The 25,159-nt window shown below is 44.3% G+C and overlaps 1 protein-coding gene across 2 annotated transcripts in view; it reads right to left on the bottom strand.

The window, feature by feature from the left end:
- The window catches only part of LOC105017798 (RAP1B, member of RAS oncogene family), a 54,904-nt gene extending 40,183 nt beyond the window's left edge, over window positions 1-14,721 (bottom strand). Inside the window, exon 1 of one of the 2 annotated variants that reach the window (XM_010882695.5) lies at window positions 14,617-14,721. The gene's annotated coding sequence lies outside the window, so the exon portion shown is untranslated. 2 annotated transcript variants of the gene reach the window in all.
- Window positions 14,722-25,159: the final 10,438 nt, after the last annotated feature.

The following is a 25,159-nucleotide window of genomic DNA, read 5'->3' as shown; positions in this document are numbered from 1 at the left end:
ATCAAAATGGTGTTGGTGGTGTGTGCGCGCGCACGTGCAAGCACGTTTGCGCTGGAGTGCGGGTGAGCGGGTGTGTCAGTGCATGACATGAGGAATGAGTTCAATGTCCCTTTTGATGGTGGAGTGTGTGTATGTGTGTATGTGTGTGTGTATATGTATGTGTGTGTGTGGGTGTCTGCATGTGTGTGTGTGGCTTGTTGGCAGGAAGTGTTTGCTGTTTGTGATTAGGAGGCTCGCTCCCCCAGGGTGACAGAAACCTGATAGCTGGGTCTGATAAACCAAGAGCAGGGCTCCAATGGGTGTGTGGGTGTATGTGTATGTGTGTGTGTGTTTGTGTATGAGTGTGTGTGTGTGTGTGTGTATGAGTGTGTGTGTGGGGGGGGGTGTGTATGTGTGTGTGTGTATGAGTGTATGTGTGTGTATGAATGTGTGTGTGTGTGTGTGTGGGGGTGTGTGTGTGTGTGTGTGTGTGTATGAGTGTGTGTGTGTGTGTGTATGAGTGTGTGTGTTTGAGTGTGTGTGTGTGTGTGTATGTGTATGAGTGTGTGTGTGTGTATGAGTGGGTGTGTGTGGGTGTGTGTGTGTGTCATCTTCACAGCCCTGTGGGGGGGAGGTGTGGGAAGGGGTTTAGCCGCTAACGCTCGTTTGGAGGGAAGAGAGAAGTGAAGAAGCAAGGGAGTGTATTGACAGCTCACATCCGTATGCAAGCCCAGAATGTGTGTTTGTGTGTGTGTGTGTGTGTGTGTGTGTGTGTGTGCGCAAGACTGCAGGGACTGTCGTCAGAGCAATGTGACACACATGGATAAGAGGAGGCGTACTTCTCCTGCTTGACAGTTTGGGATGCCCGTCAGTCTCTGGGTTCATAGGTCAGCCGTATCTGACCGACATGCCCCCATCCTGTGTGTGTGTGTCTAACGTGGGAGGAACCCTAGCCTAGATAAAAAAGATTCTCAAATCTGCGTGGTGTGATGGTAGCCTGTACACCCGGACGCCAGGAGCAGCTACCTAACACATGCCAGCGTGTGGGAGGCTGTTGTGTCCATGCATCTGCATGTGCCATGTTGCTGACATTCATGGAATTTCACTGTCCCCGACTTTCATTTAGGCTCCTCTAAATTCGAAATGAGAGAGCCTGCAGTGGCAACTTTTTTGTATTAATCGGAAAACGCAGCTTCGATATCGACCGCGGCAGCTTGGGATGGCTGGGAGCTTGGTCCCCTGGCTGCCACCTGACACCTAAAACCACCCAGAAGCACCTTCCCATGGTTGTCTCTCTTACATCAGATCTTTGTAGACTGAAGAAACAAGGCGATTATTTTTCCTTCATCTCCATTTCCTTTAACATGATGTTCAGGAGGTGGCTTTCATCTACGCTATGTCCAAGGTGACCCCTGCCTCGCAAGCCCAGCTCCTACCACCCGATGAAACACACATACACCTCCCGATTAGCAGCTAGCGATAAGATAAAGACATTTTTTCCATCAGATACACCTGACCTGTGAACACGCAGAGACTGATGAGCGTACCAAACTGCACATTATTCTTGGTACAGCACACTACGTTTTAATAGGGTGTTGGTGCACTATATAGGGAATAGAGAATCATTTGGAACACCCTCTGATATCTAAAGCTAGGTGAAATCGGACTCCAGCGACAGCCCCTCCCTGTTCACAAACAGTCAGCTCTCAACGCCCATAAAAGGACAACAGGAAACTGTAGCTCTGTGTTCTAAAAGTTCTGGATGAGAGGTAAATTACACCAGAAAGTGTTAACCCCTTCCAGGACTATCCTGCTGGCCAATGTTCCAACTCCTTTGGTCACGGACACTCAGCTGTCCTCCGACTCCCCATTAGAACACCCAACACGACAACACTCTAGAACAGTTTATAGAACCCATACAAACCATTGAAAAGAACGCTGGTGATTCTACAAGTATAACACTTTGGCCCAGCAAGTAGAGACGAGACAATCAGAGACGTACACTGGAATAATGCAGAAGTACAAGTGAAGCAAAGGTTAGCCATATATTGCTAGCTAAACATGTTGCACTGCAAAACATGTGACAAATCTCCTAGCCAGTTTATAGTAATTATTGTCATTATGATTATAGTATTAGCCTTAAAGTGTATTTCATTATAGCTCACTTATTCTGCTGTCTTTCAAAAACAGCTTTGGCTTATTATATGTTGCACAGTGTTTTCATGGGACGCCCTGCAGTTTGCTGTATTGTCAACATGTGAAACAGCTGAAGAACGAGAGATCGGGTACTTCACAAGATTCTAGCCCAAAGGTAAGGTCAAGTGTTTTTAGGCATCTTTCAACCCAATTTTTAGCCAAATGTTCAGGCTACAAAACTTTTTCAATCTGTTCTGAGGTGCCAAGTACTCTAAACTTAAAGACAACCTTGCCAGTTCGTTCTGCTTAAGAGAAAAAAACGGATCATATTACGAGCTGCGACCCTAGGAGAAGGCACTAGGACAGAGCTGCCGTGGTTATATACCTGATGTTTGGTGTGTCCAATAAAGCTGGATGAAGGTACCATTCTTCACTCCGCAGAATCGCAAACCTAAAATTAATTTTACAAAAACAGATGACCTAATCAACACATGATGACACGTCATTTGTTTAGAGCAGTCAGCCGCGAGGGGAGGAGTCACAGTCTTGTCGAGGCCCCCCCCCCCCCTCCCTCCGGATAAACATTACCTTTGGCTCTCCTCTCCTCAAGTTCTGCTTCCACTCAGCACGAGGACCGCCTCTCAAACGGCACCCTGTTCCCTGAGTAGTGAACTGCATTCGACCGGGCCCATGTGTTCCTGGTTAGAAGTTGTCTATGGAAAAGTGTCACATTTGGGACACCACCAAAGGCCAATGCCAGGCCAGCCAGTGGCTTAACTCATTCCACAACCTGGCCTCTCTAGAAAGGTACTTGGCATTTCCCAAGTCGGTCAAGGCTGGAGGAATGTGAAGAGGACAGTCTCACGTCGACAGAAAAAGCAACTGTAGGGAAGCAACACCGACCAACATTAACCATACTGACCACTTATCAACACCGACTGTATCTACCACTTAGCAACACCAACCATACTGACCACTTATCAACACCGACTGTATCTACCACTTAGCAACACCGACCATACTGACCACTTATCAACACTGACCATACTGACCACTTATCAACAGTGACCATACTGACCACTTATCAACACCGACTGTATCTACCACTTAGCAACACCGACCATACTGACCACTTATCAACACCGACTGTATCTACCACTTAGCAACACCGACCATACTGACCACTTATCAACACGACCAATACTGGGACTTCATTGTTTACAATGAATAGCCTGCACAATGTTGCTAGTATCCATGATTGCTTATGGGACCATTTCCGGCTACAACAGTCAAACTGGCAGTCGTTTAATGAAGGGTGATACAAAACACCCTCACAAAACACCAGAAAAGACAAAGAAAACCTGCAAAAGTAATAAAGACAAACAAAACACATTATCTGACTAATTATATTAAATGAATGGAGGAAAGAAAAGCCCTGACCTAAATCAATTCCATTTGTGTTTCCAGGAAGGCTAGTAATTAGTTTGTAGTTGGGTTGTGTTCTTTGCTTGGATAAATCTACCCAGCTTACATCAGGTGGAATTAATAATGGCCTCAGTGGAGGCTTGACTCTGAGTAAGCAGAAAGTATAATAGAGGGACAGACAGAACAGAAAAACATTAAGACAGACAGAGAGAGAGACAGAGGGTGGGAATGTGTATGGTGAAGCAGAAGAAACGGTGGCAAGAGAGAGACACAGAGGTAGAGGAGGAGACAGAGAGGAGGAAGAGAGCTGAGTGTCATCCCACGTCACTGAGGAAAAGTCAACCAAATATTTTGACAAGAGCGCAGGAGCATGAGAGCAAGTAAATACAGTAGATACACGACACAGAAGCCAACTGCACAAAGTCCACAAGAAGCTGTCTAAACTCTCCTGGTAATCCAGAAGACATCTAAAATCCCCAACGAGCGAGCCAGTATCTTGAATCAAAACACATACTGAAACTATAGACGCATGCAAGGCATTGTCAAACCCTGAAAACAGAATGACAGCCACCAGACACTGTCCGCTGACATAAGAGGCACATTTTCTGTTGACTAACTGGGTGTGTATATACCAAGTGGTTTTATCAACCAGGTGGTTCAAACTCTGAATGCTGACTGGCTGAAAGCGGGAATATACGAGGTCCCTAAGACAACTCCTTGCCAATGTTATATTGGCCATATAGCACTTATCCATGAACCTGTACAGTAAACTCCTTTGGCTAGAGATCTTACATGCCTGGTTAAAATGGATGTACTTTAATTACACCCACTTGCCAGGCACACCTACAGTAGCAACAGGAAGGTGATGCCGGCACCCTCCAGCCCACTCACTTCACATGACAGGTTTTGGGGGGTGAAAGCAGTGTGGCACCGGCTTTTTGGGAAACATAACTTCTTTATCCACGTGCTGCATCTCATTGGTGTGTTTTTGATTGCATTTAAGGATTAAATGACAGGATGTGACGAAGCACTGATCGGTTAGACATTTTAAAGCTATTGGTTAGCTTATTTTTTATACTTTTTTTGGTACAACCTTGCTCTTTATAAGGGACGGGCGTCATTTGAGTCATCGGCTGGAAGGACCAATCCTCAAAGGCCTGTCTCTGCGGAGGCCGCAGTCAGAGAACGTCCCAAATCATGGACACGTGTTTTATTAGGTTTCGACAATCTCTCTGTCTGATGTCTAATTAAGTATGGCACACAAACAAGGTGTCCTGCATAAAACTTTCCTCGAAACTCTTCAGCCAGGCCAATAGCATGTCAAGGCATTGGACTCCCTCATCAAAATACAATTCTTCCCCCGATTATTACTTTATGGTCTCTTCCTTTCCCCTCTTTCTTTTTTTTTAAGCCTAGCAAATGTGTGGCAAATATTTTAATGGCCCTTCCCTGGGTCCCGGTCTTGTTACGGTCTCCAGAGTTGCGTACCAGCCGGGAAACCCAGGCTCCAGCCTGCGAAGGGACTTCAACGTCCTCTGATCGCTACAGCGTGTCACCTCCCGGTCTTAGCGACCGCTAGAGCCCCACTCATCCGCTCCTCCGTGGCATGACATTTAATTTCACTCCTGCTGAAAGTGTAATTACAAACGGCTAACATGAACTCTTCATACCACACTCAATCACCCGGAGCGCCCGCGCACACACGTGCACTCAGGACGTGCACGGCACTCAATCACTACTGACACACATTCTTGATCCCTGTGCGCCCCGTTTCCCGGGGAGCAAAACTGTTACATTTATGAGGGTGGCGGTGTGTGAATGTGTCACCTTTGACCCCATGAAAGATGGCTGAGTGTACATATTTATCAATCAATCAAATGTATTTATTTACAGTTGTCACAAAGTGCTTTTATAGAAACACCCGGCCTTAAACCCCAAGGAGCAAACAACGGTACTGTTGAATTTCAGTGGCTAGGAAAAACTCCCTAAGAAGGCCGAATGTTAGGAAGAAACCTAGAGAGGACCCAGCCTCAGAAGGGTGACCAGTCCTCTTCTGGCTGTGCCGGGTGAGATATTAAGAGTCCAATTGGAATAATTAATAAATGCATGTGGGCTAAATCCAGAGCATGTGGGCTAAATGCATTCCTCATATAAACAACGATTTATAGTGGAGAAGGAGAACTTAGTGGAGAAGGAGAACTGACCCAATCCCCCAGCACAATAGTATAGCAGCATAGGACCTTGGAACTCAGACGGGGGGGGTCCAGCAACACTGTGGAGCTCTATGAGAGAAGGCCCTGCCTCCGGCTGTTTGTTTAGAAATTCTAGGTACAATTAAAAGGCATGCATCTTGCAATCATAGGTTACGTGTAGGTATGTATGGCTGGATCATTTCAGCAAGGTAAGTAGGAGCAAGTCCATGTATTGATTTATAAGTTAAGAGTAAAACCTTAAAATCAGCCCTAACCCTAACAGGAAGCCAGTGTAAGGACGCTAGCACAGGAGTAATGTGTTCACATTTTTTTTGTTCTAGGTAGGATTCTAGCAGCCATGGGCAGCACTAATTGAAGTTTGTTTATTGATTTGTCAATTAGTGCTGCACACGGCCGCTAGAATCCTAACTAGAATACCTGGACTAGTAACCAAAAACAATCCCCCACCCCCACTCTTTCTCTCAACCTTCCAAGCTGGAATGACACTTTGAAAGCCTTGTTGAAATCGCATTTGGAAATGCACGGAACACCCAAACCCTACACAGAGAAAGCAAAAGCCCACAAGCCACCACACAACTGGCCAAGTTGCCTGGCTGGACCAATCACATAAGCCTGCCTTGACACGCCAGCTAGTTTCATCAGCTTTGTTTCCTATGTCTCTCAGGATATCGTCCTCGAATGGGAGCCCCAGATACAACTAATCAGGCAATCATTCAGTTTAGATTACCCTGCTCTTGACTGACTGGCTGTCTGGCAGTCATACTGACCTTCTGTCCGTCTGTCAGTAGTCCTCCACTACAAAGTCTATGTACTAAATCAAACACTGTCCCTTTCATGGTGCAGCAGTGTTTTTAACCAGGGCCAATGGGAGATGCACACCCTCTCCTCTGTTACACCGCACACGACACCTCTCTGCAAACCCTCTCTGCAAACCACACGCTGTTAAATGTCTGTAATGGACGTTTAGCTCAATGTAGCTGTTTCAGAGTCACAGAGTAACGGAAGGATGAGAGGGGAGAGATGGAAGGAAGGAGGGACGAGAAGAGAAAGATGGGATGAGAGGGAAGAGGCGGGAGGAGATGGAGGGAGGGATGGGAAGAGGCAGACGCAGAGTTAAAACAGGAGGACAGTTTTTCGACAATCTTTGCATTGCTCCTAGGAGTGATTTTATGAGCATGGAGTAGATTGCTGCTTCATAAACCTTGGGCTGCCCACCTACCTCTTCTCCGAGCACGCTGCCGTTTCCATTTCCTGTGAATGTGACGTGTTGGGGGTCACATCTGCCTGATAAAAATCACCATATCAGCACGGCAACACCCCCTACACCTCGGAACACAACCCTTCCTGTGTGAGCTTGACTCCTTGTCTGCACTCCTTTCAACCAGAAGCCCTAACGACTCTCCTTCACTGAAATGCACTTTGGGGGGAACTCTAACAGGCCTACATGAGACACAAGCCCCCTTGCCCATCTGATCCTTGAGGGTGACAGCCAAACTTCACGTAACTACGCCCTCCACATAAATGTTCAAAATGTCTGTACCCTCATCAAGCTGTAAGTGTCCACAATGCACTAGGATTGCAGCCCTTGCCATGGCAACACGCCCATGAGAACGACAAGCTCAATTATTTCCGTTCCTTACAGGTGGCTTGCTTGCCTTCCATCAGGTGTTCACATCAGGTGTCTGTAAATCAACTGAGCGAATTAAGGCGAACTGCACTCTTTTGGACAATCAGTTCCGCCCTGGCATCAAAAGCAGTACACTATGTAGGGCTCCAGGAGCCCATTGGGACACAGCCTGATGCTCTATTCCAGCCTGATTATTACACACACACACACACACACACACACACACAGCACAAGCACACACACGCACACACCTCATTTTATTTTCTCTTTGACAGAGAAAACAGTGCAGAGAACAATGCATTGCAGGTCATTAGCATTAAAGGTTTGAGGGGCTACAGAAGGTTGATCTCTCATGTCTGATGATATGGTGAAAGAGGCTTTGTAAGTGGCCCTTAGACACGCAGGCTCTTCTATTAGGTTGTCTCCTACATTACACATACACGCACACACACACACGCACACACGCACACACACGAAAACACACCCTTGAGAGAGGAGCTCTTTAAATGCTAAACACTCCCTTTCTATCGGTCTCAGATCTGATGTGGTGCTGCTGGGTAAAAATAGCGAGGGCCAGGGGGCACTTGAAATGGAGAGACACAAACAAGACTATGTGAGAGTATTGGGAGAGAAAGACATACAGGTTAAAAAACCTTTCTAATCTCACTTCTTTTGTGTCATGATTAGCAACCAATGGCAGGAACACAAGACACTGGAAGGAAATACACAGTAAATCTCACCAGGTGTAGAAGACGTTGGCAATCTTTGTCAGAGCAAATGCTTGTATAAAAACACCTTCCTTAAAAGACATGTTTCGATCAAGGATTAGAGATCAGGATGACCATCTGTTTCTCGTTCCCAGACGCTGACATTTACCTTGATATACAGTTACCTTCCTTTCAGCTCTGTGTGAAACAAAATCATTAAATTATACTTTAAAGGTCAAGGTTTAATCATGGCATCGCGCATGGTGTGTCAGGCTACTTGATAACACAGAGTGTCAAGGCTTACATCGTCCAATTTACCAAACGGACCTTTTCAATTACAGTGGCTGCATCAACCTGGTAAAATCAGAGAAACATTATTTTTCTCAGATTACTATTGCCACAGCTGTTTTTGTGAGAAGCCGGGGTTAAGTATCAAAACTGTTACAAATCGGGACATTCACTCTGTTCTGACAATATTACAACACGGCAACACACCGCTTTGTGCCATAGTTGGCTGAACTAACACAGAGCTAGCCACTGACCGGCCAACGCCGCTATAAGGTCCTTTATCTTGCATTGCAGCCGACGGCGACATTAGCCTGCTCATACAGTATAAACCTACAACCACCTACACTTCCTGAGCACAAACAAACACTCTCCCAACACTTCTAAACCACCTATGTATTTAAGCAGTGAGGCGCGAGGGTGTGTGGTATACAGCCAGCACACCACACAGCTAAGAGCTGTTCTTGAAGCACCACGCATCGTGGAGCGCCTAGATACAGCGCTTAGCCGTGGTATATTGACGATATACCACAAACCCCAGAGATGCTTTTTTGCTCATTTAAACTGGTTAAAAGCCAAATTAATTTGAACAGCAAAACGTTGTGTGATGTCATATCAGCAGTCAGGATTTAAACCATCTGATTTGTATCCTGGAAAATATTCTAATTCATTAACGAGGCTGCCCAATCATGCTCCAGAGATCAGGTTGGACAGGGTCAGCTAGCGCGGAGTGAGGACGGTGAGTGCCGGGTATGGAGGAGGAATCCCACAAACCTCACCCTAAGGCATGTGTTAAATGACGGAGAGAATGTGACAGGCTCAGCTCTGTCCTCCTGAAGGGTTTATTAAGGCTTAATTAAGTTAATATGCTCCAAATTACACTGTGGGTTCCCTGCTACTGCCACTGTCCGCACCGCTCCCCCTCCCACGACTCTCTTCCTCTTCTCGCACTCTCTCTCATATCGCTCCGTGGGACTCCTATCTCTTTTCGGTGGATGGGGGCTGAAACAGTATTTCACGTCGGAGAAAAACTCACTCCCGTCGAGCACAGAGGGAGAAACGCAGTGGGAGCGATGTCAGAGAAAGACGGACAGTGATGGAGGCAGTCGGAGAACAAGAGAGAGAGAGATGAGAGGTAAATAGCCAACAACCTGAGCTCCTCAGATCAATCTGACACGCGCGACTGAGAACTATCATGAACAAGAGGGCTGCTGACAGGCGCTACAGGGAAACGGGACTGCGGTACGATGAACTGCATTAGCATAGCAATCCAACCTGTCATCCCAAGCACCGCACCTTTTACGCCAGTGTCAGGCATGGGAAACAAAACAATGCCAACTAGGATGGTATTAACCCTCCGTTGAAGGCGTGTAGCGTTTGACATTATTAGCATTGTAGCACTGAGTAACGCACTTCCCTAGCTAGGCTAGCTACTAGCTGCAAGCATATGACCACCCAGGAGCACCATCTTTCACTAGTTAACTAGCAGTTAGCGGGCCAGTGTAACACGCTAGTCCGACGCTAGCATTACCCAACCCAATACACGATGCCACAGCTTTCTGCTAACATAGCAACACAACATCACACAGACACCGTGCGGAGCAGCGACTGCAGAGAGACAGATGAAGGAGGAAGGGAGGACGTCACAAGGCCACTGTGTTGCATGAGGCCCTTTGGCCTGAAGAGGAAATGGGCCAATTGGTGGTCAGCCACCAACCATCCCCTTTTTCCTCTGTCCGGTGGCGATAAGTCTTACCCTACCCACCCACCCCCATGCCCATCTATCTATCTATCTATCTATCTATCTATCTATCTATCTATCACTGTCTCTGAATTTCAATTAAATTCTCACCCTCCCTCCTTCTGCATTTCAATTCTCTGTCTCCCTCCTTCTGCATTTCAATTCTCTCTCTCTCCCTCCCTCCTGCATTTCAGTTCTCTCTCTGTCTCCTCCACACCCCTCACTAGCAGCTCGGTCCTTTATTTTCCCCTGGGGGCGGTACCAACAGCCTTACACCGATGACTGTCATGTCAGAGCCACCGCCCCACAAAATTGTGTCTGTAGCAGGAAGGGGGCCGTCAGTGTCCTGACTTCCTGGTTGGAGACATGGCCATGACTCAAACTCAGCAGGCAACAGGACATCTCAGTTCATCTTTCCGCGATTCTTCACTCTCCACCCTGTCTCGCCTTTCTCTTAACTGCACTGGGGGAGAATGTCCGAAATTCCGACCCAAAGGCCTCCCTCTCCAATGAGAAAGGACGTGGAGACAGGAAGCGAGGAATCCAGAAAGGTTTTTGCAGAGAAAAAAGCTGCCCTTAATGGGACTGTGATGGGTCAGCCGGTATCCATACTGTCCCAGAGGAGTGATCCATTCTACGTCTGTGGTTTTCCGTCTGTCTCCAGAGACCAGTGCAGTGTATGTTGGGGGGGTTATGGGGGTTATTTATCACCAGCAGTCAGGCTGAGGGACGTTTGCTCTCTCCGCCAGCCAGACCAGTCAGGGCCCATAATGCTCGACTCCCCCAGGACCCCATCCTTCCCAACAATGCTTGGCTGAGCTACGCATTCTGGGACCTGCAAATACTCTAATATACCTCACTGCAAACGGCAAGCGCTTAGCTGCCAATACACTGCTTAGCACAACGAGACGAGAGACAGCTGACACTAAATCTGCGTCAAAAAAAAAAGCTATTTACTGCATCATTCACCACTTTTGACCAGAGCCTAATGCAGGCCCCAGTTAAATCTTGTGCACAATATAGATTAGGGTGTCATCTGAGATGTGGTCTAAGCCCAAAGACTCCGTTGGCCAAAGAACATCTTTGGACCAACAAAGACAGGTAGGAGGATTGGGTTTGAGAGCACTCAGGCTAAACTAATACCAAGACCAACAATGCTAATGAATGGTTTCTAAACTGGTACAGAATCCCCCTGATAACGGTTATTTCATTGGTTATAGAATGACTTGTGTACTGGTAGAAACCTGGTCTTCACATTCACACCCCTTCCAGGCTGGAGAGCCAAATGACAAGCCAGACAGTATGTCCATTTCCAGAGGTTGCCTTATTCCTCACGCTGATGTCCAACTACTGCTCAAACATTGCGCACTAAACAGGGCACCAAATGTGTCGAGGGGACAGAGACGGTAACCGTTGGGTTTTTCCAGAGGAGGCTCGGGGCGGGCATTCCTTCAGCCTCAGGAGATCACACAATCACAGGGAGTTCCTTCCTCTGCTTGGAGTCCTAAACGGCAACCCATTTATTTTATAGTGCACTACTTTTGACCAGGGGCCCTATATAGTGCACTACTATTGACCAGGGGCCCTATATAGTGCAGTAGTTTTGACCAGGGGCCCTATATAGTGCACTACTTTTGACCAGGGGCCCTTTATGGTGCACTACTTTTCACCAGGGGCCCTTAATAGCTTCATGGTGCACTATGGACAAGGGGCCCTTTAAGGTGAACTACCTTTGACCAGGGGCCCTTTCATGGTGCAGTACTTTTGACATGGGGCCCTTTATAGCAAACTACTTTTGACCAGGTCCCATTTATGGTGCACCCTGGGGTGCCTCATTCACTCCCTCCCCGGAGGGGCCTCACTCACTCCCTCCCCCGGGGTGCCTCACTCTCTCCCTCCCCCGAGGTGCCTCACTCGCTCCCTCCCCCGGGGTGCCTCACTCACTCCCTCCCCTCGGGGTGCTTCACTCGCTCCCTCGAACCGGCCAGCCTGACTCCCTCCCTCCCTCGCTTCCATTTTCACACACATCTGAAATGCTCCATTTCCAATCCATAAATCGAATGGGACGGCAGGTAGCCTAGCGGTTAAAGTATCTGACCAGTAAATGAACGGTTGACCGAGTGAATCCTGAGTGCTAGATGCTCACAGGCAGTTGCAATAAACGAGAATGTGTCCTTAGTCAATTCACCTGGGAAAAGAAGAGATGGACAGAGAGATATATGGCTATAAAGCAATGATATTTTTGACTATTCAAATAGGGTCCGAACATAACAAAGGATGTTATGTACATCTACACTCGGGGATACAAACAGGACCTTCTTCAAACAGCAAGCCTGACCACAACTGCTGCCATGAAGCAGTACCTTGCTAGCCTATTTGCCTTGGTCTCACGTGGGCATGCAATCTGGAGGCCACATACAGCCAGCTTATGCATGTGGCCTGAGTTACCAAAAATCCGCCCACAAGACTGCACTGTTAACCGTTCGCACAAACACACACACAGACACCTGTGTTTCACTTCAAAAGATTTTGGTGACAAACTATTGATTCCAATTCAAAATCATATTTTCACAAGCCCAAACCTAACTTGAACCCCTAAACCTAATCCCAAATCCTTAAACCCAACCCTCAGCATCAAATTGCTTTTGAAATGCCAAAACGTGTTCTACGTTTCTTGTGAGCTTTTAAAGTAATAAATCTGAACCCATACTGCACTTAGTATCTGATAGCACTTAATATCTGGAATGAATGTCAGAGCACGTCTTTTTCCCTGACTATCACAACAAACAGAACCTGGAGAGGAAAGCAGGCAGCCTACTGCCTATACCATGCAGTGCCTTTTACTACAAGATTGGGTTCCAGAACAGATGTATCTGGAAAACAAAGTGTCCACAGCACAGAAACAAACAGACAGGGGAGAGATATACACTGGAATGGGTAACTGCGTTGAAACGTCTGACTGGCACTGTAGATATAAAGCTTTTCTGGTGCTCTGTGTCAACAGCAGAATGTTTATCTGAACAACGGTGCCACTGCTTGGTCCCTCAACCCTACACATACAGGAAACCAGAAGAATTCTTTCCCCTGGGTTAAAGAGATATCCTCCGGATTCCGTGTGAACATTTGTCACAATCACCTTTCTAACATTAGCCCTAAGTCGAGGCTTGTGACTTTGTTACACTGTTATAAATCATCACACGCACGCTTGCACACACACAATTTTGAAACCATTTTCATTATCAACATCAAAGACTGAACATATGCCCCACAGACACAGGGAAGGCACACAGTGGACTGAGCTCATAAAAGGTAATAACTAAACACAGCGCAAAGACAAACAAGCTCTTTATACCATAGAGCTCTCTACACTCCCTTCTCTTTCTCTCTCGGAATTAAATGTCTCTCACACCCTCCCTACAAGCAGAGAGAGATTCACATCCTCTTACCAGTAACGGACAGCAGAATGAGTGAAACATGATGAATTGACTGCAGAACGAATACATGATACCTACAGATTTATGAATTCATTGTTTTCAAGTTCAAATTGTAAAACTGTAGAATCGTGGAAATGTGTGAATAACATAGAGGAATTAATTCACATCTTTGTTACGCGTATATACAACAATACTTTTACAAATGATGGCTGTCTATAGGTTTACAAAGAGCTGACATATTTGACTTTGTACAAAATTTCACAATTAAAATATAAATCAAATATTAACCAAACACATGGTCTTGGTTTTGACCCACGGGCTATGTGTTTCATAATCGCGAACTGAGAAAAAATACATTTCAATGTAGTTTAGGCCTTTCAACTAAAAGAGGAAACCACCACCCAGTTGTCTGCCTTCCAACCGACAGAAGTAGTCCACTAAACTAGGCGGGGCCGGTTGCCTATCTAACACATCTAGAATTGGGACTGACTGCTGCTTTCAGACCCTAAAATGGTACAGAAGAAACAATACGAATGCATTAAACATTTAACGTAAATTAGCGTATTTGAAATTATTTCTGGTGGGTTTTTTTTGAAAACGAATAAGATTTAAGTGTCCCAAAGAATTCGTGTAATTCTAGACAATCGAATAACTTTTCAATTTCCGTAAACTTCAACCTGGTCACGGGCAGGATATCAGCCTAAGCGCGATTGTTTCCACTGCACGCCCGAGAGCTGTCGCTGGATAGAAACTGCTGAGAATGCGTTCTGCATTAGGCTACGCGTGGCAAGAAACATGTAAAATTGCAATGGCAAAACATTATGAGTTGGATTGTTTCACTCTGCTCCGCCATATTTTAGACATTTGACCTGCTCTTGCGCAAATCGTGTGTTGTGCATTTCCAGAAACCGGTCTCCCGTTTTTATTTGCAAGAATTAATTATTTCACCCTAGAAAACAGACATCATGCGCAGATATTGCGCATCTCCCGGAGCGCCGGAAAAACCCTAACGTCAAAGATATTAACAAAATAGCAGAAAATACAAATCTGTGAAGATAACAGTACTTACAGTTATCCTCCGTAGCTCCAATCTGTTAGCGCCTCTCCCTCTAGTCGCTCAGTCTGTCGGCTCTCAGGGTGAGGTTTTGAGTTTTCGAATGACGTTGCAGCCTCGGTTTGAGGCGAGCTAAACTGAACCCTGCTCAAGCCCACTGTTGTAGCTGTAGAATTTAGCCTAGTGTGAAAACGTTGCAATATCGGTACATTATTTAATAACAATAATATTTGACTAACAGTGAGATTAATTATTTACCAGGCTCACATTGGCAAAATATCTAGTTACAATTTTTTTTTTATACAGAATATATCCCATCGACTTCACTCGATACAGTCATCAAACTGTACACAAAATCGATCAATAATTAGTAAGAAAGACTTCACACTTGGGAATTTTATACTATTTTCCTTCTTCTGTGACCATAGAAAACAGATCTGTTTTTTTGTAACATTTATGAAATGAGCTTGGAGTGTCAAATGTAAATCCCACGGTGAGGGATTTAGATTTACCAGGAGACCAGTTGGGAACAGTGGTAAGGATACTGGACCAAAAGACCTAGTCAAGAAGTGTGAAGGTGAGGTGAAAGTTGGGCTTACAGGAGGATTGGACATGTGTTAACCAAACACATCTAAAGTGTCTGAGTACTTTGGTTTAACAGGGCACCAGGGGCAAGCGTGCCACAAGCCCAACCACACGTTAGATTTCCACGCCGGATTAGTGACACAAGTGGCCCCCACTGTATTATTTTAAACACAGCTCCCAATTCAACAGTTGTTTTCTGGGGCATATGTCACGGCCGGCCCACGAAAACGGCGGTGCACGCCGAATGACCAGTTGGGGCCACGACGACTACCACCAAAATGAACCCCTATTTCCACGCTGCTAACGGGGATGCTACTGATGCCTGTGGCCAGCAGGGCTGAGCAGAGCGGAGTGCTGAAGGGAGTGGGCTCACATTCCCACTGCCAGAAGGGGAATTCTTGGCATTCCTTCCTTCTTGCAGTCAGTCAGTCAGTCGCTCACTCTCAATGAGCCATTTGATTTCTGCTGGGGCTTTTGGTCTTCTCTGGGTGACCAAGGGAAACGGTGGCGAGAGAAAGATAGACAGAGGCAGGGAGAAAAGTATAAGGAGAACAAAAAAAGAGAACGATTGTTTCATACACTGGAAAGGAATTCACCAAAACAGACTGTAGTTACTGAGGGAGGCCACCATAGGTGGACCATGTGGTGGCCTCCCTATATGTTCACAATGCCCACGAAATTTGCTGGAAACCGAGCTGCACTTCACCTATCTCTGGCCAAGCGTATCACCCCATTACAGACACATAAATACTGACAAAAATTTATAAAATTTAATTTCTGTTAGATAAAATATTCAATCTCAGCAGCAATCAGAGGAGCAATCAGAGGAGCACAAACAATGTTGTAAAATAGTTAATTTATTGATTTAGTTTCCTTGGTCATTCATATATGTTTGCACATTGCTATATATTTGTAACGTTTTCTTAGGATTTGTCATTATTTTCACTTCACTGTTTTTATTTAACTTTTGTTATTTCCCACTTGCTTTGACAAAGTTAACAAACGCCTATTAGAACTGAATTGACAGAGAAAGGGAAAAAAGAGATTTGGCTTAGCACATCTTGTTGTCTTCTCTGGGTGAAACAAAGGGGGTTGGGATAGTGATTAATATAAAGAGAGGGAGTGAAGGGGTAGAGAGAGAAAAGAAAGGGGGAAGAAAGAGAGAGCGATTTTTTTTAAACATGTCAGAAGTACAAGCAGGACATCAGATTTCGTGTGGCTGACATGAAGAAACAAGTCGAGTCTGCCTAGGATTAGGCACCATGCAGCTCTGTCTATGCTGCTAAACACAGTGGATTTCTGCATCTGAATTGCTTGCTCTTTGTGGTGTCAAGCTGTAAAAGCACATTATTACTGCTTGATATAAAATGGCCCTAATAAAATAAATTAAATTTTAAATGTGGATCGACCTGGGGTGTTTGATCAGTGAAACGTTTTTCTGTCGTATGTGACAAGCACCTCCAAGGACTGTTATACTGCACAGTGTACGCAACATTGCCAATACTCCTATGCAATGGAGTCAGATTCTGTAGCCAGAAAGCAGAGGTTTGAGAAATGTTTTTCGTTTTGGCGTTTAATGTCAGAATGAGGAATTAGGTTAACAGGGTTCTTTGCGTTATAGCGAGGGTTACATTTGGAATCACAAAATTGTATTTCAGAGTCAGTGTTTATGATTCGGTGGCCACAGCTAGAGACAAACTACTCACAAGGTTGTCATTGACATTATGAACATCTATCCCTTTTACAAATTTTGCTAGACTGGGAGCCTTACGTCTACTTTACCAAGACGTAAGGCTCCCAGTCTAGGGATCTCAAAGTGCATGCTGAGTGCATGTTAGAACACGCAGGGTGATCTACGTCTTTCTCCAGAGGCTCATTCTTGCCTGAAAAATGTGCGCTTGCACCCAATGGCCGTGCTGTGCAAGCCATTTATAAGTTACTAATACACAATCACTGCATTGCTCTAGAGATATGTGCCAGTCTATACCTGGTATTGATGTGTGGAGTGAAAAACATGCATTGCTGTACTGTCAAGCGCTTTGGGCGAAGAATCGATGCTGGATGTTGAAACACTGGCAAACGCCTATCCACTGAGTCCATGTTCCAACATGCCAGTTGCACAGCTCTCTGAGCAGCAAATATATTCTGTGCAGGAAGTTGGCTTGTACATCCCATTGTGTTTACCTAGTTGTTGCTTAGTAAACTGGGTCATGTGAGTGTGTGGATGCCTGATAATTACAGAGTAATGGACTCACAGTTTAGTTGGTTGGATGGCTGGTTGGTGGGTGGGTAGGTAGGTAGGTAGGTAGGTAAAGCTTTTTTGTTACATGTTTTATAAGCCAAGCTTAGTTTAACTGTCTAACAAAATAATCCATTAATAAATAAACCAACAATGCACAGTGCCAAAACACAACAGAAACTATCATTCTGACACTGTGGAGCATTTGAAGCTTTGTTCTACAGATTTGAGAATCCTTACATATCTCTAGCCCATGTCTCAAACATTTCACAATTTTTTTGTGGCCCTGAACAGGCACACCCGATTCACTAATCAAGGGCTTGATGATTACCTAACAAGTCAGGTGTACTAGCTCTGGAATACATGGAATAAAATGGTAGGAATTGCTGTGGGTCCGTTTGGAGAGACCTGAAGACCTTGGGATTATACAAGCTAACGGTTTTCACCTGTTTGGTTTTCTCTATGTTTGGTTATTACTTGATATTCCCTTCTTGGTGTGGGTATTTATTTAGCCTTTCCAGAGGGATATTTAGTGCTGGGTACACTTTAGGGCACATTTAATTATTCACAATCAACTTTAAATGAATTCCACCGTTGATGTCTTTCAGAAGCCATTTGACATCCCCTCCTATTTTAGTTTTGGTTCCCAGTGACTTTGGTTTTATTTAAGTGATTCTATTTTTAGTTTTTAACAGCTCCCTTTCTACCCATTATGCCTTGTTTAACTTAAAAGGGTAGACCCTTTCCATAGATCATATTTCAGTGTCTCAGATTGTTTCATATTTTACATTGAGATCCATTGTGAGGTTTGTGTAGATATTCGCCTGATACTACAGGAATGTTTATTTATTTTATATTAAATAATACAACATGGTTCCAAAAAGTTGCAAATAAAAACAGAATGCAATGATGTGCAAATAATTGAATCCCTATATTTAATTGAAAATAGTACAAAGACAACATACCAAATGTTGAAACTGATAAAAGTTATTGTTGTTGGAAAAATTCATGCCCATTTTGAATTTGATGCCAGCAACACGTTTCAAAAAAGTTGGGACAGGGGCATGTTTACCACTGTGTTGTTTTAACTCTTCTTATAACAACACTCATTTGGGAACTGAGGAGACCGATTGCTGTAGTTTTGATTTTGAACCCTAACCCTTACCCTTACTTGCTTGATATGGGATTGCAGCTGCTCAACAGTTCTGTGTCTCCTTTGCTTTATTTTGCGCCAATTGTTTACAATACCGGACAGGTCTGATCTGCAGGCATGCCAATTTAGCACCCGGACTCTTACTACAGAGCCATGCTGTTGTGATACGTGCAGAATGGTGTTCGTCCTCCAAATCCAGTATATTTTGTTCAGCATTGGTGCTTTCACAGAAGTGCAAGCCACCCATGCCATGTGAACTAATGCACACCCATATGATCATGGATGCTGGCTTTTGCACTGTGTAACAAGCCAGATGATTCCTCTCATCTTTAGCCCGGAGGTCACAGCGTCCATGATTCCCAGAAAATAATCTCGGATTTTCATTAATCAGTCCATCTAAAATGAGCTCTGGCCCAGAGACCACTGGCATTTGTGGATGTTGTTTATGTGTGTATTTTCATCTTTGCATGGAGTTTCAACTTGCATTTGTGGATGCAGTGATGTACTGTGTTCACAGGCAGTGGTTTTCGGAAGTGTTCCTGAACCCATGCAGAGATGTCCACTGCAAAATCGTGTCTGTCTAATGCATTGCTGTCTGAGGGCCCAAAGATCACAGCCATCCAATATTGGTTTTTGCCCTTCTCCCTTATGTAGAGAGATTACTCCAGATTCTCAGAATCCTTTAATGATATTGTTCACCATAGATGATGATATAGCTCTTTTAAATTTTTGCATTGTAATACATCGTTTATGAATTGTGGCACTATTTTCTCGCAGTCTTTCAGATTGGGGAACCCCTCCCCATCCTCACTTCGGACAGGCCCATTCTCTCTGGAATGATCGATAAATACCCAATCATGTTACCGTCCTGTTGCCAATTGATCTAATTAGTTGTGTGATATTCCACCAGGTTTTGTTTTTCAGCATTACACAAGGTTTCCTGTCTTTTTAATTAATGGTCACAGTCTCTCACAGTCATAAATAGCTCTTTGACTGCTTTCACAATGGAGAAGTACCGAAATAAGGGAATGGCCTCGCTCTTTCTCATCACTCGCAAATTCTCTGTAAACATTTTCTTGGCTATCTTTCAGGTGCGTAGAAGGAGTGGACTTTGTGTAAGAATCGCCACCCCATTGTCTATCTAGTGCACTACTGTTGATGGGCTCTGTTCAGAAGCAGTACACTACATAGGTCATAGGGAGACTTTATGACACAGGCTAGAAGTAGATGATGCGGCACAAATGTCATGAAGACAAAAGAGAGTTCATCGAGGCTCCACCCCGGAAGGAAGACATTACTAAGAATAGACAATGCTCCCATGAATTTTCCTCTGTCCCCTTTAAGATGCCAACAGTGAGTTCCTGCTCTACCTTAAGACACCAACAAAGACGTTCCTGCTCTGTCTTTATTGTTGAGAAAGAGAGCTATGCTGTATTGGTACTGCTCCCTGGTGACAGGGTAATTAAATCTGGTTAGTACAACTCCATCCTTGTTCCAGATCTGGTTAGTAAAACTCTATCCTGGTCCCAAGCAGGGGCGACTGGTCAGTAGGGACAGCCCCACCTGTTGTCAACCGAAAGAACTGCAACAACATTTTATTTCTCAAAGATTACTTCCTATAATTTATTAACTATGAATATAGCATCTTCCTAAATTGCATATAATTTGTGTTAGGATTTTATTTAATGTTCATTGGTTCCTGCCTTGCTGCTTCTGACTGCATTCTGCCGATTCGAGTTCGCAGTAGTAGGCCATAGGCTAAGCGTGAAGGTGGGGCTAGCCCCTCTCTCACAATGCTCAGAATATTCTTGACTTGGTCTTTTGGTCCAATACGCATGCTCAGAATATTAGTTTGATCAATCTAGATCACACAAATTTTATGCCAAGTTGGGCTGACAGCCGGTAGCCCCACTACAGCGTAATTTCCTATTTCAGACCTGATTGGCTGTTTGTCCGTCTGGCACCAACATTAGTTGGCAACAAGAGCGAGGAGGGTAGATTGTCTTAGCTAGCTTGTTAGCTTCACAAAAACCAAATAACTTGAGAAAGTGAATAAAGTGGATTTCATACTCGAGCACCGGTTTGAAATCCTTGATTTGGAGGAGAAACTTAGTAAAAAGTAACTGCGGCTTTAACGTGGAGTAGTTTTGAAGAAAAAGTGGTTAGCATACCAAACGGTTAGCCTACAAAAGACGGCACTCTTCTGTTTTCCATGTCTGCTATTTGGTGGGGATGGTACTTGGTCAAGGACGGGTTACAAAGATTTGAAAAAAATTTCTGAGAGGATTGCAAAACATGAGAGCAGCGGGAGTCATCTGGACAATGCTGTGGTATTGGGCTTACTTGGAAGGGTAAATGTCACAGCCCAAGTTGACAGTGCTTACAGGTGCTCCATTGAGCAGCATAACAAACAGGTGGAGGCAAACAGGTACGTTCTCAGTCAGATCATAACATGTATTAAACTGTGTGGAAAATGTGAAACCGCACTGCGGGGGCATGACGAGTCGGTGGACTCCCTGAATCCTGGAATATTCTGATGCATTTTCAAGACAATGTGTGAGGGGAATATGAGACATCAGAGGAACTATGACGCTCAGCCCATCTTCAAAGCGAGATCTAGCACTGTACAAAACAAACTGTTAGACTGTATGTATGAAGTGTACAGGGAGGAGATAGCCAAGCAAGTGGACGAGACATAATTTGATGAGACAACTGATGTCCCATGTAAATCACGGTGGAATAGAACTGTCAGTGCAGTTTGGGAAAACCGCGCTGCGCTGCTCCTGTGTATGGAGGACATACGCACACAACCAGGATGGGATGAGGCCACCATTAGTGAGGCATACAGCCTCTCAGAAAAAGTCCAGGGCCAACCCTTTCTGGAGCTGCTGGAACCTTTTTTCTTTCTTATGCCAGAATATGCAGAAGCAAACTGATGAATGGGCTGCTACCATTCACGATGGAACGGACGAGCCAGGCCGACGAGTAACCAACACAGCGCCTCTCTCTCTTCAGTATGTGTACTTCAACACCTGGTAGAAGCAAGCCGCTCTGTCGTTTAAAGTGTTTGGTGGAGCCACGCTGTTTGTTAATGTGTAAATAAACACATCAGTAGGAAGAGGGAGTTTTGTAGTTTTACTGGTATATATCCTATATTTTGAAATGTTTTGTGCCCCACCAATTTTTTACATATAAAATTGCCACTGGTCCCAATATCTGGTTAGTAAAACTCTATTTTGGTCCCAAGATCTGGTTAGTAAAACTATATCTTGGTCCCAGATCTGATTAGCAAAACTGTCTTGGTCCCAGATCTGGTTAGTACAACTCTATTCTGGTCCCATATCTGGTTAGTAAAACCAGATCTATGTCCCCAGATCTGGTTAGCAAAACTCTATCTTGGTCCCAAGATCTGGTTAGTAAAACTATATCTTGGTCCCAGATCTGGTTAGCAAAACTCTATCTTGGTCCCAAGATCTGGTTAGTAAAACTGTCTTGGTCCCAGATCTGGTTAGCAAAACTCCACCTTGGTCCCAGATCTGGTTAGCAAAACTCTATCTTGGTCCCAAGATCTGGTTAATACAACTCCATTCTGGTCCCATATCTGGTTAGTAAAACCAGATCTATGTCCCAAGATCTGGTCAGTAAAACTGTCCTGATCCCAGATCGCATAGGTCCTATGGATATTATTGGTGTGATTAGTGATTTAGGAAACTGATCTGAGACTTTGCCTTTGGAAAAGCATTTGTAAAGAATTATATTTTATACCACACAGTTGCTTCAGTCTTAGAGGTTTATTCAAGTGGTAACAGACCAGCAGGCCATCAAACACAGCTGAGAGGCCAATTGCAGTCCATGAATTAATGAAGGAAAATGCTATTTGTCCTTCATCTTCCGGAGTGTTCTGGAATGTAGCTGATTAGTAGTGCTCCTCGACAGGCCTCGTCTTCCCTGAGGGACAGGACACAGAGTCGGTCGGCCACAGCCACCAACCAATCAACCGCCGGCTGGACAGGGAGGGGAAAAAGGGGGGGGTGGAGTGAACTGAGGGCTGAAGCCTGGACACTTCCTGTCACACAGCAGGAGAGGATCTTGAAAGAGGAAATGTGTGTTGGGAAACAAGATACCAAGAAGCTTCTGGTAGAGCCATGATAATGTACTGACAGTAGGGTGACACGAAGTGTGGCGGGTGAAGGAACAGAAGTATAAGAACAGGGAGGCACCAGATGCACATGTACACACAGACACAAACAGACACACAGTTGTTGGGCTAAATAAAACACAGTGCTTTCAGAAAGACTCCTTCACTTTCTCCACATTTCTTGTTTGTAATTGATTACAATTAATTAAATGTGGGGAACAAATTTGTAATTGATTAAATATGTATATATTTTTCCATCAATCTATACCTAATGCCCCTTACCATCAGATTAAAAACACTAAAAGTTTTTATAAAATGAAAAATTTAAATATCTCCTGCGAGAACCCCAATGTAGACCTCCGAGATCGAGTTGCATTGACGCACAGATCTGCGAAAGATTATAAAAAATGACTACAGCATTGACATTTTTCAAGAGCACAATGGCCTCCATCATTGTGAAATTGAATATGTTTGGAACCACCCTAGACACTTCCTAGAACTCGATGTCCAGCCAAACTAAGTAACTAACCAGGCAAGGAGGGCCTTGGTCAGGAAGGTGAGCAAGAAAATAATGGCTACTCTTACACAGCTTTAGTTTCTGTGCAGAGATTGGACAACCTGCCAGAAAGACAATCATCTTTATGGTAGAGCATCTAGACGGTGTAAAAGGCACATGATAAGCTGACTTTATGAAAGCACTGTATGTGTCATCTTTCTGTATTTAGATGTCTTTTAGCCTGGAAGGTGTGGGGAAAACACAATCGCAGAACTAACGACCTAATTTTAGCCTGCAGGCACTCGGCTAGCCTGAGGGAGTCACTAGAGCACAATAAATCAAAGAAATCCCTGTTAACCACTCCCCCCTCCACCCCTGGAATTTCTGGGCCAATAAGCACTACCCAGTGTGTCGTGACCAGGATATAGAGACAGCTGTCCGTTCACCTCCTTTGCAACTGTTCACTCTGAGGTAGCGGATAGATAACAGGGAGGAAGAGGGAAAATGTAAATGGTGTCACACGGCTTTAAATACAGGCTTTCAGGGGAAATCCATAGTGTGGTTTTGTATGTCGGCCCTTAGGAGGCCCTTAGCGGTGAGACAAGATGTACTCGAGCCACTATGGCACCGACGAGCATTGCTCACCCTCCTCTTCCTCCATCTACCCAGAGATTGAGGTCAGATATGCGTTAATGAAGCAAATCTCAGTGTTCCCTTTCATGGGTCCAATTCAACCCCCTCCCTCGCTATCCTCCCCCATTTTGTGTGTGAGTGTGTCCTACAAACGCAAATAAATTTGGGAATCCATTGTTCTCCCCACATTAACGCTTCCTAGCCAGTGTTATTACCATTTCAGTGATGTCCACATTGTACAACATGAGTATAGAGGGTTGTAATGAGAGAACATTATGTTGATGATTCTTCTTCTGCTTGTTGTGTTTTAAAGGTTAAACCACCCATCAGACCGTCTGAATGCATTAGCACAAAACATAAAAATAACCATCAGACTCCTAGAGGCACAATATTATCAGTTTATTCCTTCCTTTAAATAATTAATTTTTCTTTCACATTCTTTGCATATTAGTTGGTAGAATATCATATCATTGTTGTTAATTACCTATTAATTACATATATAAATACAACAAAAATAAGTTTGGTATACACTCTCATGTACCACAGAGAGATAGAGAGAGAAAGGACATAGAGACATGCAGAGGGATAGAGACTTACTTAGCACATATCTACAACACTGTACATTGCTTATAACATAATATTCAAAACATTTTTTATTGTTTAGTGTGTATTGTTTAAGTTCAAATCACTTTTATTATTCATTATACTGCTTTTACTTTTCACTAGCTTTGGTTTGTAAAAAAAACAAAAGCTTTTTTCACTTGCCAATAATGCCTTTTAATGAGTTGAAATTGAGACAGAGAGCGACAGCATGTACGTGTGTGTTTGTTTCAGCGTCCGAGGGGGTCAAAGTGGAAGCAGTTCTAGCCTATGAAACAAGACAAGTCTCTCTCTCACCTTTCCCTCTCTGAGATACATCAAAGGCTGTGTTGCCTGGTTACAGACTGCCTGCATAAATAGTGTGTTCTCTCTCTAATTACTTACTGTTAATAAGCTGTGTAAACATAATCTACTTCTACCTCCTCCTTGTCCAAAATTTAGGGGGAGAAAAGTATGACAAAAATATAGAACATAGTAACAAAAGGAATACAAAAGGAATAATTGACTGGAAGTACTGGTACATAAGATCATACATCAGAGCATGACATACATCAGTCATATTTTGATATTCGAATTCAATTGGTAACTAGTTAATAATACCAATAATGCACCTTTGTGCTTTCTGGCTGTATCCATGCATTCTGCATTGCATAATGCATTAGATCAGACATTATCTATGTTATGGTGGTCATACATTCCACCCCCTTTGTGCCT

The sequence above is a fragment of the Esox lucius genome, chromosome 18 (assembly GCF_011004845.1).
Source record: "Esox lucius isolate fEsoLuc1 chromosome 18, fEsoLuc1.pri, whole genome shotgun sequence".
Classification (NCBI taxonomy): domain Eukaryota; kingdom Metazoa; phylum Chordata; class Actinopteri; order Esociformes; family Esocidae; genus Esox; species Esox lucius.
Note: the sequence above shows the minus strand (reverse complement) of the source record. Positions and strands in the feature narration are given on the sequence as shown.